The following is a 14,077-nucleotide window of genomic DNA, read 5'->3' as shown; positions in this document are numbered from 1 at the left end:
TAGTTAAAAGTATTTTAATTTTTCATGACTGGCAGTCTGGCCCTGTGTGGCGTAGGCTTGTGAGTATTTTTCAAACACTTTTGTGGTTTTTGTGCGTGGTGACATTTTTAGACTCTGGGTCGTGCCTTCCTTGGCGGCATGTTTGGCCATATTTTGGAATGATCCTTGCCCAGTTTTGGCAAGTTGTTTTACTTATGCTGTGACTTATTTGTTAATTTTATAGATTTAGTCACATATCAAGTGGTCAGACTCAGCTCAAGGAGCGGTTGCGTCAGCCCAATGGCTGATTTTAGTTGGTAGTGGCCGTGTCAACCTAGGAGGTTGATTTAGACCTGTCGTGTCAACCTGAGAAGGCTGATTTAGACTTAGTTAGCTGTCGTGTCAGCCTAATGGTTGATTTAGACATATGCTGCGTTCCGGATAGAGGTGGCCGTGTCAACCTGTGAGGCTGATTTAAACCAGTCGTATCAGCCTGAGAAGGCTGATTTAGACTTAGCTAGCTGTCGTGTCAGTCCAATGACTGATTTAGACATATGCCGCATTCTGACTACTTAATCTTGTTCATGACGCAAGGTGTGTTCATCACGTTTAAAGCCAACATGGGCGTACCTTAGGCAAGTTTATCGTCATTCAAGGACCAGTAAAACGTTGCAGGATTCTGGTAGCTCAGATATCCCTGCGCTCCATATGTTTGTGCATGCATGCTGGGGCCCTGATTATGTCGAGTACTCGGTGTTGATAGCTACGTTTGGGGGTGGTATCCGGGGTAGTTTCATGAGCTTTAAGCTGTCAGGCAGGCTCCCCTTCGTATGTTCCACAAGCCGCCTAATGAGAGTGCTCTTATTGGATAATTAGGTTAGGCATGTTGGAGTGCCATGTGCCTTGTCACCCCGCGTTCACAGTTGACAGTCCTGCTGGCAACACTTTCAACGTACCATAGATATTAGAGTGCAGAGTGGTATTTTCAAAAGAGCCCAAAATAGAAAAAATCTATCAGAACAATGTGAAGTACCTGGTGCTATCTCATGGGGTTCCAGAGCAATCGTGGTCCCAGGAAGCTACAGACCACACGGCTCCAATAGTGGTTTTATGTTTAAAGAAATGTAAGCAAATAAATAAAAAAGAGTGCAATAAAAGTTGGTAGTATGCCTACTACCGTTTTTTTTTTGTAGGGTTTTTTAGATACAAACTCTGTACACTAAATTCTACTTGTTATCAAAAGTGATACCTCTTCAGGTGAAGTACGTTCCATGGTTTGTGTATTATGTGACCATCCATGGTCATCAATCTGTACGCCCCATGGCCAACAACGCCTTCAACCTGGTATGGTCCTTTCCATTTGTAGGCGAATTTGCCTGCTTTGCGATTCTTGGTGTTTTGGAACACCTCGCGGAGAACCAGGTCTCCTACCTCCAGGAGCCTGATTTTTACGTTTTTATTGTAGCTTTTGGCGACTGACTGTTTGTAGGCAGCCAGACGTATCTTTGCACTTGCTCGCAGCTCATCTATCGTGTCCAGCTCGATCATCTCTGCATTGTTCGGTTCCCCGTCATACATCCATACCGTGGGTTGGAACTAGAACTTCGATGGAATCATCGCCGCGCGCCAAACACCAGGTTGAAGCGTGTTTGGCCTGTTGCCGTCTTTGGTGTAGTCCTGTATGACCATAGTACCAGTGGCAGCTCATCTGCCCACTTTCCTCCTAACTCCTGCAATCTCCTTCTTAAGTTGTCCCTGATGATCTTATTGCTAGATTCAGCTTGCCCATTGGACTTTGGAGTCCTGGGTGCTGACTTTTTCAGAGAGATGTTCCATCTGGCACAGTATCCTTCCGCGTCATTTGACACGAATTGTGATCCGTTGTCACATATGATTTCTGATGGGATACCAAACCTGCAGATGATATTACGTTTGATAAAAGAAATGACATGCTTATCGTTTACATCTGTAAATGTTTTTGCCTCTATCCATTTTGAAAAATAGTCTGTCATTGCTAGAATCCATAGTCTATTTCTTGGGGCTCTGGGAAGAGGGCCGACGATGTTCATTCCCCATGTCATGAATGGCCAAGGGGAAATAATAGGATGCAAAGGCTCTGCTGGCTGATGGATCATTGGCGCTGACCGCTGGCAGACGTCACATTTCCGAGCATATTCTGCTGAGTCTGCCCTCATCGTAATCCAGAAATAGCCTTGCCTGAGGGCTTTATTTGATAGATTCCTGCCCCCTGCATGGTTTCCACATTCGCCACTATGGAGGGCATACAACACGGTCTGTGCTTCTTATTTATCCAGGCACCGTAAGTAGGGTCCTGCTAGTGACTTTCTAAAAAGCACATTGTCAATCAGTGTGAACCTAGCGGCTTTCATTTTAAAACCCCTTACCTCCTTTTTGTCATCTGGCAGCTTGTCGTGCCTCAACCAATTTAGGTAAGGCGTACGCCAATCCTGGTCAGCTGACTGGTCATCTGTGCTTGACAGAACTGTCGCTCCATCTTGCTGATCTTCTAGTTCTCCCTTATCTACTTCCTCTTCTTTTTGGATTGACGGCTCCAATACATGCGCGATGAGGATGCTGGCCAGCTCCGTTGGCTTGAAGGTTTCCCCCAGGGTTGCTAGGCCATCAGCTTCCTCATTCTGGTCTCTGGGGACCTTTTTGAGCTTGCAATCTCTGAATTTCTGCTTAAGCTCCTTCGCTACTTTCAGGTAGGCTATCATCTTTGAATCCCTGGCTACATATTCATCATTCACATGGTTGACTATAAGTAAGGAGTCGCTGAATACCTGCAGGTTTTTGACTCCCAACTCTAGAGCTAGCTGCATTCCTAGTATCAAGGCTTCGTATTCTGTTTCATTTTTAGTTGCCTTAAATTCACAATGCACTGCTTGTGCTATCAGATCTCCATGTGGAGATCGCAGGATTAGACCTACACCTGCCCCCCTTTGATTGGAGGCACCGTCAATATGCATCTGCCAGACTTCTGCGCCCCTATCCCCTTTGAGGGTTAAGATTTCTTTATCTGCCAGATTTTGGATAGCTGGGCTGAAGTCTGAAACGAAATCTGCCAATGCCTGCGACTTTATTGCCGTTCTTGGGTCATACCTAATGTCGTACCCACTAAGGTGTAAGGACCATTTTGACATTCTGCCTGAAAACTCAGGCTTTCTCATTATAAATTTTAGCGGGTAGTTAGTCACAACATGTATGGTGTGGGACTCAAAATAAGGGCGCAGTTTGTAAGATGCAATTACAAGTGCAAGTACCAGTTTTTCGAGGGATGTGTACCTGGTCTCTGCCGGCAGCAGAGACTTGCTTACGTAGTAGACTGGCCGTTGCTCCTTGTCCTGCTCCTTGACTAGGACCGTGCTTACTGCTACCTCTGTGACAGCTAGATAAAGGAACAGTGGTTCTCCCTATTCTGGCTTTGATAGTAATGGCGGGGTGCTGAGGTAGTGTTTCAGCTCCTTGAATGCTTGCTCATGCTCTGCGGTCCACTCGAATCTCTGGCTCTTCCTTAATATGTCGTAGAAGAGCCTACATCTGTCTGAGGATCTCGAGATGGACCTGCTCGTCAAGACTGCTACCTTGCCTGCTAGCCGTTGCACATCTTTTGGCTTTTCTGGTGACTCTAGCTATAACACTGCCTTAATCTGCTCCGTGCTGGCATATATTCCCTTTTGAGTTACAATGTAGCCCAAGAATTTTTCGGATGAAACTCCAAAGGTACATTTGGAAGGGTTCAGCTTCATTTTGTATTCTCTCGGTGTGCTGAAGGTTCCTGCCAGATGCCGCATGTGATCATTGGCCTTCTCTGACTTTACCACCATATCGTCAATGTATACCTCCATGGTTTTTCCTATTTGCTCCTTGAACATCCGGTTGACCAGTCTCTGATACGTGGACCCCGCATTCTTCAGGCCGAAGGGCATAACGTTGTAGCAGTATATCCCTCTTTCAGACATGAATGTTGTCTTTTCTTGATCTGCTGGATCCATTTTGATTTGGTTTTAACCACTCCAGGCATCCAAGAATGTTAACATCTCGTGTCCAGCTGTTGCATCGACCATTGCGTCAATGTGTGGTAGTGGGAAGGGGTCTTTTGGACATGCCTTGTTGATGTCGGTGAAGTCCACACATACTCTCCAGTTTCCATTCTTCTTGGGCACTACTACCATATTTGATAGCCATTCTGGATATTTTACCTCTCTTATCTTGTTTGTTGCTAGCAGGCTATCCACTTCTTGATTGATCACTTTATTTCTTTCAGCTGCAAATTTTCTTCATCTCTGCCGGATGGGCTTGCATCCTAGGTCTACGCTGAGCTTGTGTGTTATGATAGATGGGTCTATTCCTATCATGTCATCATGGGACCACGCGTAACAATCCATATTGGGTTGTAAAAATTCGATTAGGTGTTTCCTGAGGTCGCCCGTGCATCCTGCCCATATTAGCACAGTTCTTTCTGGGTGCAGCTTGTCCAGGTTGATTTGATCTAGCTCCTCGGCTGGGGGCTTAATGTATTCGTCCTGGACGCGCTGCTTCTGTAATTGTTATGCTGGAGGACTGGTTGTGCACTTCAATGCCTTTTTGTAGCAGCCTCTCGGCTTCCTCTTGATCTCCTCGTATCTTTTCTACACCCCAAGGCATGGGGAACTTCACACATTGATGAAACGTTGAGGGGACTGCCTTCATTAGATGCAACCACGGTCTTCTAAGAATAATATTGTAGGTAGATGGTCCATCTATGACCAAGTATCTCACCTGTTTGTTGATTTCTTCTGCATAGGTTGGAATCACGATCTCTCCCAATGAGTTAGTTGTTTCTCCACTGAACCCCACCAGCGGGATGGTCTTCTTCTGCAAGTCTTTCTCGCTGAACCCCATGTTTTCTATGGTTTTCAGCATGATTATATTGACCGAGCTACCAGTATCTACCATGACTTTTCAAACCTTTTAATTGGCCATTGACAATGTTATGATAAGTGCATCATGGTGTTCATGACTGTCGTGTATATCATCTTCGTCGAAGGCGACGGTAGGCAGGTCGTTGTGGGAAACTCTGTAGGAGGTCTCTGGTCTATGTCCCTTAGTTTCAGTGGCAAGTGTCTTGGCTGCCGAATATGTTTATTATCTTGGTGCATGTACGCGGTGATCCGGGTTTTGCAGAGCCCACCTTATCCTGCTGCTTTCCCCCACGTGGTAATAGGTGGCTCAGCTCCCCCTGCTCGTACAGGCGCCTGATCTCCCTGCGTATAGTGTAGGAATCCTCCGTGGTATGTCCGATGTCACGATGGAACTCGCACTTTTTCTTGCTGTCTTTTCTCCATGACTGTCCTTCTACTGGTGGCCTAGGCCACCTTACTCCATATCTCATCTCCCTGAGTGCTTTTAGGATTCCTCCGACGCCAGTTGTGAACCCATATTCTGCCAGCGTAGGGAGTTGCTGATTCTCCTCTCTGTTGTCGATTCTGTTGACTCCCCTACCATATGGCCTATATCTCTCCTCCTTCTTTCCGGTGGACTGCTTTCTGCTTGATTTCTCTATGGCCGACGTGCTGGATATGCTTGGTGTGCTTGGTATGCTGGCTCTAGCTAGGATGTCTTCTTCCAATCTGATTTGAGTTGCTGCCTTTTCTTGCACCGCTTCAAAGCTATGGCAAGGGTGCATAGTCAGCTGCTTATATAGGTCTGACTCGTAAGCCCCTTCTAAATGCTTCCACTGCTGTTGACACGTCACACTCCCGTACTGCTACCTTTTCCTTATTGAACCGGGTGTTGAATTCCCCAATGGTCTCATTGACGCCTTGAACGATCAGGTACAAGTCGCCAGCGTGCTTTTGTAGCTTCCGGCTGCTTGCAAATTGTTAAGTGAACGCATTTACAAGATCGGCAAATGTGGATATCGATCTGTTAGGTAGACTTACGAGCCATCGAAGTACTAGCCCTGACAGTGTGAACCCGAACACCTTACACATGCAGGCTTCTTTTACATGCCCAATGGCTGGTACTGTCATCATCTTCTGTTTGTACTAGCTCACGTGATCAAAGGGGTCTGTTGTGCCATCAAAGAGAGTCATGTTTGGGTTTGTGAATCCCTTCGGCATGGCGACAATTGATATTTCATCCACGAATGGTGAGTCAGCATAGCTGTCAGGCGCTGCTTTCTCAAGGGGAGGCGGCATCCCTGGGACCCTGCTCAACATCTCTCTCAGTTCCAGATACTGCTTGTTTGTTAGGCTTCCCGAGTCTGAGCCGCGGCTGTTTGTCACCTGCTGATTCTGGATGCTGCTTCCAGGCCTGAGTTCCATAGGATTCTGGTGCTGCGTATTATCTAAGGGAGCTGACGTCACAAGCGTCTCCTGATGCCAGCTTACTCGCGGACTGCCTACGGATCCTGCACCAGGTGTCTGGTTAGTTATAACTTATAACGAAGTTACTAGCTGAGATGTTACCTGGTACTATCTCTGTACGGCTGGCAAGCTGCCAGCTATCCGGAGTAAGATATCCTAGTTCCTGTGGAACTATCCTCTCTCCCGTCGATAATGCTGTCAGATCTAATCTGGTCACTAGCTCGGCTGGAATCTGCCGTGGTTGATTCCTACTGCCTGATGCCCCCTGTATGAGGTCCACTACTGGGGCCTGGTCCCCACCCTCCGTGCTTGCTGGTGTGCTTGATTGATGTCTCAGGATGTCTATCTGTGCCCAGAGCTCCCTGTTCCTCCTCTTTGCTTGAGCTTCCGCTTTCTTTTGATCTTCCCGCTTGCTTTCCATTGCTTTCTGCAAATTCTCCATGCCACTAAGTAAGGTCTGTGTTGGACTTGGCAGTGGGGGTGAGATTCGAGCTTCCAGGTCCCTTATCTGATTTGGAATGTGTCGCAGTGTCGCCACGGCAGGAGTTCTGGGAGGTAGGGTGACTTTTGCCACGGGTGTGGTTCTTGATGTGTGTCCGGGTACCTGAGTTTGAGCCTTTGATGCTGGATTCTGGATGGGATTCGGTGGTATCAGCGGCTGACTACTTCCTGACCCGGCTGGTAGTGTTTGTTTGTCCATTCTATATTTGAGTAACTAACGATGATGATCACAATGCCCCACGGTGGGCGCCAAACTGTTATGGTATTTTTCTACCGAATTAGGTTAAGTTGGGTCAAAGTGATCTTATTCGTTGTATGTAAGTTATGTTGTTAATATGAATGCCGAGTATAGAAAATAAAGACGTAAATAAAGATTGACGCAAGAGATTTGGTGACGCGGAAAACCCAATGTGGGAAACGACCGCGGGAAGGGACGGTACCCTTCCAATAATTGCACTAGCTTTTAATATAAGACGGGTACAAAGGAGATGGCACGATAATCTAACTGGCACAATGTGTTGTGTTGGTATATTGGTTCTCGAATGATCTTTCTCCTCCTCCTCCTTGACTATTTATAGGACTTAAACCCTAATAAGATTTAGGTTGCTTGTGCGGTAAGGAAGCCCGTGTTTGGGTCTCATTGGACTTCTTTCCATAATCTGCCTCCGGGAATCTTTTTCTCCTTGATCTCCCTAAAATCTCCCTAAGATCTCCTTGACTCCTTCAGCTCGTGGACCCCTTACGGACATTAGCTTGCTTGGCTCAATTAATTCATAAATCTTGATGGACTCATTTCTCCATAGGCCCAATGCGCAGAATTTATCCCAAACACTTTTAAACAGTAATAAGGATTAAAATGATAAAAGACAATATGTAACATACTATAGTACGCCACGGCCTAAATGAAATCATCATCCATTTATCTTATAAAAATTCTGAACATGATACTCCCTCCTATTTCCTATGTTGTTCTCCTTTCCTTTTCCGTCCAATTTCATTGTTGTTCCCTCTTTCCATTTTTGGACAAGTTTGTGTGGTCAAAAATCAACTACATGTGGGGTCATGTATATTGTGTGGCCCAAATTGATTCTCTTAATTCTTGGGCAAAAAAGAAAAGGGAACAACATAGGAAATTGGAAGGAGTATCATTTATCAAAGATTACTACGATAAAACTTAGGGCATTTGTTTGGGCTAAAATCTGCACTTTAGCCGAATAAGGGATGAGCCCACTTAATTCCGTCTGAAGAGTTGGGCCAGGAAACACGCGACAATTGGGAAGCCCACTGATGAAGGAGGTCCGCATGCTTAAGAATTGTCAGGGAGATCTCAGGGAGATTAGGGAGAATAAGGCAAGAGACTCGTTATGGAAAGAGTTGTGATAGTAGTAATATTCCTTACCATAAACGAGGTAGGATACATATAGGGTTCCTACCCTATAAATAGCCAAAGGAGTAATCAAGAAAAGGCATTTGAGATCTCACGCATACACGCAACATATTGTGCTAGCTAGATTTACATTTCGTCTCCATTGTACTCAACCTCTTATAAACAAGCTAGTGCAATCCTTGGAAGGGTACCGTCCCTACCCACGGTCGTTTCCCACATTGGGTTTTCCGCGTCACCAAATCTCACGTATCAACTCCTATTTAGTACTTTATTTCTTTATTTAGCATTAACGTAAATATTCCATAAACATACAACGAGTAAGACCGCATTGACCTTATACAACCTAATTCGGTAAAAATTACCAAAACAGTTTGGCGCCCACCGTGGGGCATTGTGGTCGTCAATCGTTGATTACTCAAGCGTATAATGGACAAACAAACGTCAGCATCTGTGTCAGGGAGCGGTCAGCCGTCGATAACACCCAATCCAGTTCAAAATCCAGTATCAGCGGCGCAAACTCAAGCCCCCGGACAGACCTCAAGAACCACATCTGTGACAAAAGTCACTCTACCTCCCAAAACTCATGCTGTAACGGCCCAGCCTAGGTCAGACAAGAGCACAACAAGTTCAGGCCTTACTCCACCACCCAGTCCAACACAAGTCCTGCTTAGTGGTATGGAGAACCTTCAAAAGGTCATGGAAGATATGCGGGAAAACCAGAGAAAGGCAGAGGCTGAAGCAAAAAGGAGGGATAGGGAACTCTGGGCGCAGATTGACTTTCTGAAGCAGCAGTCCAGCACACTAGCAGGCACGGGGAATGAAGGTCGGGCCCCGGTAGTAGATCTTACCCGGGGGGGCATCAGGCAGCAGAAGTCAACTTCGACAGATACCATCCGAGTTGGTGACAATATTGGATCTGAAAGCAGTGTCAACAGGAGAAAGAATAACCCCCCAAGGACTAGGATACCTCACACCTGACAGCTGGCAGCCAGCCAGCCGCGTAGAAGCACAACCAGGTAACCTTCCAGTTGGTAATTTCATGATAACTAACCAGACGCCTGGTGCAGGATCCGCAGGCAGCCCACAGGTAAGCTGGCATCAGGGAACACCTGTGACTTCAACACCATTAGCTACCACGCCGCATCAGAACCTTCAAGAGTTCGGGCCTGGAAGCAGCACTCCAAGTCAACAGGTAGCAGTTAGACAAAACCAGGACTCCGGAAGCCTGACCAACCAGCAGTACCTGGAGCTGAGGGAGATGCTGAGTAGGGTCCCGGGATTGCCACCTCCACTCGAAAAGGCAGCACCCGACAGTTATGCTGATTCACCATTCGTGGATGCAATATCCATTGTTGCCATGCCAAAAGGGTTCACCAATCCAAACATGCCTCTCTTTGATGGCACGATAGATCCCTTTGATCACATGAGCCAGTACAAGCAGAAGATGATGACAGTGACGGCTGTAGGACAAGTAAAAGAAGCCTGCATGTGCAAGGGGTTTGGATCCACAATCTCAGGACCAGCACTCTGATGGTTTCTATGCTTGCCTAACAGGTCAATATCCACGTTTGCCGACCTGGTAAACGCATTCACTCAGCAATTTGCAAGCAGCCGGAAGCCGCAGAAGCATGTAGGAGACTTGTAAAGAATTGTTCAGGGAGCTGGAGAGACTATTGGAGAATACAACACTAGATTCAACAATGAGAAGGTGGCAGTACGGGAGTGTGACGTGTCGACAGCAGTGGAAGCCTTCAGGAGAGGCATGCACCATGAATCTGACCTGTACAAGCAGTTAACTATGCACCCTTGTCATAGTTTTGAAGCAGTACAAGAGAAAGCAGCAGCTGCGATCAGGTTGGAAGAAGATATCCTGGCCAGAGCCAGCATGCCAAGTACACCAAACATATCCAGTACATCGGCCATGAAAAAGTCAAGTAGGAAGCAATCCACCAGCAAGAAGGATGAGAGGTACCGGCCATATGGTAGGGGAGTCAACAGAGTAGACAACAGAGAAGAAAATCAGCAGCTCCCTACACTGGCAGAGTATGGATTCACAACTAGTGTCGGGGGAATCCTGAAAGCACTCAGAGAGATGGGAGACAGGGTAAGATGGCCCAGGCCACCAGTAGAAGAACAGGCATGGCGAAAGGACAGCAAGAAGAAGTGCGAGTTCCATCGTGATATCGGCCATAACACCGAAGACTGCTACACACTACACAGGGAGATCAGACGCCTATATGAGCAAGGAGAACTGAGCCACCTATTACCACGTAGGGGCAAGCAGCAGGATAAGGTAGGCTCCACAAAACCTACAACTCCACCTAAATGCAGCAAGATAATAAACGTGATAACAGGCGGCTCAGACATAAATGGGCTAACATATTAAGCAGCCAAAAGGCGTGCTACCAAGACTAAGGGAGACAGACCAGAAACTTCTTGTAGAATTTCTCATAGTAATCTACCTGCGGTTGCTTTTGACAAAGGAGATATATGTGACGAGCAAGAGCATCACGACGCACTCATCATAACTCTGTCAATGGCCAACTGCACAGTCAAAAAGGTCTTGGTGGATACTGGTAGCTCGGTCAACTTGATCATGCTAAAAACCATAGAAAACATGGGGTTCAGCGAGAAGGATTTGCAGAAAAAGACCATCCCGCTGGTAGGGTTCAGTGGAGAGACAGCCAACTCGTTGGGTGAGATAGTAATCCCAAGCTACGTGGGAGGATTCAACAAACAGGTAAGGTACTTGGTCATAGATGGATCCTCTACCTACAACGTCATTCTTGGAAGACCATGGCTGCACCTAATGAAGGCAGTTCCCTCAACATATCACCAATGCATAAAATTTTCCACACCATGGGGAGTAGAAACAGTGCGAGGAGACCAGGAGGAAGCTAGAGGCTGCTACAAGAAAGCATTAAAATGCACTGCCAGCCCCCCAGCATAGCAATTACAAAAGCAGCACGTCCAGGGACGAATACATTGAGCCCCCGGTTGAGGAGCTAGATCAGATCAACCTGGACAAGCTGCACCCGGAGAGGACCGTGTTAATTGGAACTGGATGCACAGGAAGCCTAAGGCAGCATCTAATCAAATTCTTGCAGGCTAACATGGATTGTTTCGCATGGTCGCATGACGACATGATAGGGATAGATCCGTCCATCATAACACATAAACTCAGCGTGGACCCAAAATGCAAGCCCATCCAGTAGAGACGAAGAAAGTTCGCAGCTGAGAGAAATAAGGTAATCAACCAGTAGGTAGACAACCTGCTGGCAGAAAACAAGATACGAGAGGTGAAGTACCCATAATGGTTGTCAAATGTGGTGGTAGTACCTAAGAAGAATGGAAAATGGAGAGTATGTGTGGACTTCACTGACCTCAACAAGGCATGTCCTAAGGACCCTTTCCCGCTACCACACATTGACGCAATGGTAGATGCGACAGCTGGACATGAAATGTTAACATTCCTGGATGCTTGGAGTGGTTAAAATCAAATCAAGATGGATCCTGCAGATCAAGAGAAGACAACATTCATGTCTGAAAGAGGAATATACTGTTACAATGTCATGCCCTTCGGCCGGAAAAATGCAGGATCCACATATCAAAGGCTGGTCAACCGTATGTTCAAAGAACAAATAGGAAGAACCATGGAGGTATATATTGATGATATGGTGGTGAAATCAGAGAAAGCTAAGGATCACATGTAGCATCTGGCAGAAACATTCAGCACCCTTAGAGAATACAAAATGAAGCTAAACCCGTCTAAGTGCACCTTTGGAGTTTCCTCCGGCAAATTCTTAGGCTACATTGTTACTCTAAGAGGGACAGAAGCCAGCATCGAGCAGATTAAAGCCGTATTACAGCTGGAGTCACCACAAAAACCAAAGGATGTACAGAGGCTGGCAGGTAAGATAGCAGCTTTGAGCAGGTTCATGTCAAGATCCTCAGACAAGTGCAGACTATTCTACAATATATTGAGAAAGAACCAGAAGTTTGAGCGGACTGTGTGGACGCGGTCCCATGGAGGTCGCTCGGTGAAAAACGAGCAAGCTTTTGCATTTATGTAGTCGCCACCAATTTATTGTGGAAAATTGGAAACCGTTCGAATACCTCGTGCCATGTCAAGACACAAAGTAGTGACATGAACACTAAGACCTCGTTACCCTTAGCATTCTATGTCTAGAATGACTCTCGTGGATGCCAATGAACACGCAATGAACACGGAAGTTCATAGAGATCTGGAGTAAGGGGTGAGGGTACGTATTAGGAAGCTCTTTTGATCGAACACCTAATCCCGCCCGCCTCGACAACGGCCTCTACTAATGATTAGGGAAAATCGTCTATACTCGATATGTTGAAGGTTATATGCATGCAATGCAATATCCATTAGATTAATCCTAGCATGTGAAAATTAACTAAGTCGGTAGACACGTAGTTTAACATGCATTAATGTCGAGGTAGAAATTTAGGTTGATTGCATGTGAGAGCATACAAACAATATGATAATAAAGAAATACAATAAAAATACAATAAAGAAAATTACAATAATTACAACGGGTTAATTGATCTACGTCGAAAATACACTTAAAACGGATGGTTTTAGAAAAAGAAAGGGAAAATAAATAAACAAATAGATTATCAAGTGATAATACGAGTAATAGTTAATTAATACATAAGCTAATAACTAGGTCAAAGCAACAACGGAAGGTCAGAGACAGAATTCAACCCGGAACAGGCGCAGCAGAGCTGCGTCCTTTGGAAGAGGCGCAGTAGTTGTTGCGTCTGTTCCTGACCTGAATTCTGGCTGTGAAGCCGGAATTACAAATTGTTAATATTCATTGGTGATTTAAGGATCGATTATGGACATTTGACTCGGATAGAAGTGATTTAACGTATTATTTACATATGATTGGGTCATAAAAACAATAAAACATGGATAAAACTAATTAGGAACGAATTAATTACAAGATTAATAATGGGACTAACAATGAATTAAATTAAAATAGGCTAATTAGATTTATTAATGACGAATTAATGGTGATGATGATAATTAACAGATGAAAATATACCAAAGATGGATTCCAGAGACTCAATATTGATGATATAATCTCTAAAAACCCGAATTGATTTCAATGACGAAAACCCGCAAATATGAATTATAAGGGATTTAAGTCGGGATTTAAAAGATGAATTAATTAATAACGAATTACATGTTAAAGATATTATACTTGAATTATCGTGTCAATGAAACATGAACAAACAAAGACAAAACAAAACAAACAGACGAACAAAAGACGAAGGAAGAAGAAAGAAAGCAGGAACTGCGGCAACCTCAGGAAGAGGCGCAGCAGGTGCTGCATCCCTTCGAAGAGGCACAACAGTTGCTGCGTCCTTTCTCGACGTTTGTCTCCTGTTAATCCGTAAAAAGGGTTTGAAACAAGGTTTTATAAATCGGTTTTGAATGTGTTTTCGACGTAAATCTTACAATAATAATTACAAAAATAAAGTACAATAAGAAAATATGGGATTTACGCCCTCACACTTACATGTTTGATGAAACGAGATTAACTAAGTTAATGTTTAGTGATGCTCGACTCGAATGTACGAAGAAAGTGCCCTCTGAGAGGAATTAAACAAGATTGATTAAGTTGATTGATGTTGAGTTGGTCAAATTGGTCGGTCATGCAAAACGAGGCTGTACTCAAAAGGATCCGAGCTTACGTGATCGAAAGTTCAAGCACGTAGACGCCAAAAAGCAAGAGAGTGGTCTTAGAATGCAAAGGGAGAAGAGAAGGGCGGACACTCGCGTGAGAAATATGAGGAATGAAGGTCC

Source organism: Silene latifolia, chromosome 7 (assembly GCF_048544455.1).
Source record: "Silene latifolia isolate original U9 population chromosome 7, ASM4854445v1, whole genome shotgun sequence".
NCBI classification, from domain to species: Eukaryota; Viridiplantae; Streptophyta; class Magnoliopsida; order Caryophyllales; family Caryophyllaceae; genus Silene; species Silene latifolia.
The sequence above is the reverse complement of the archived record's forward strand: the minus strand, read 5'-3'. Positions refer to the sequence as shown.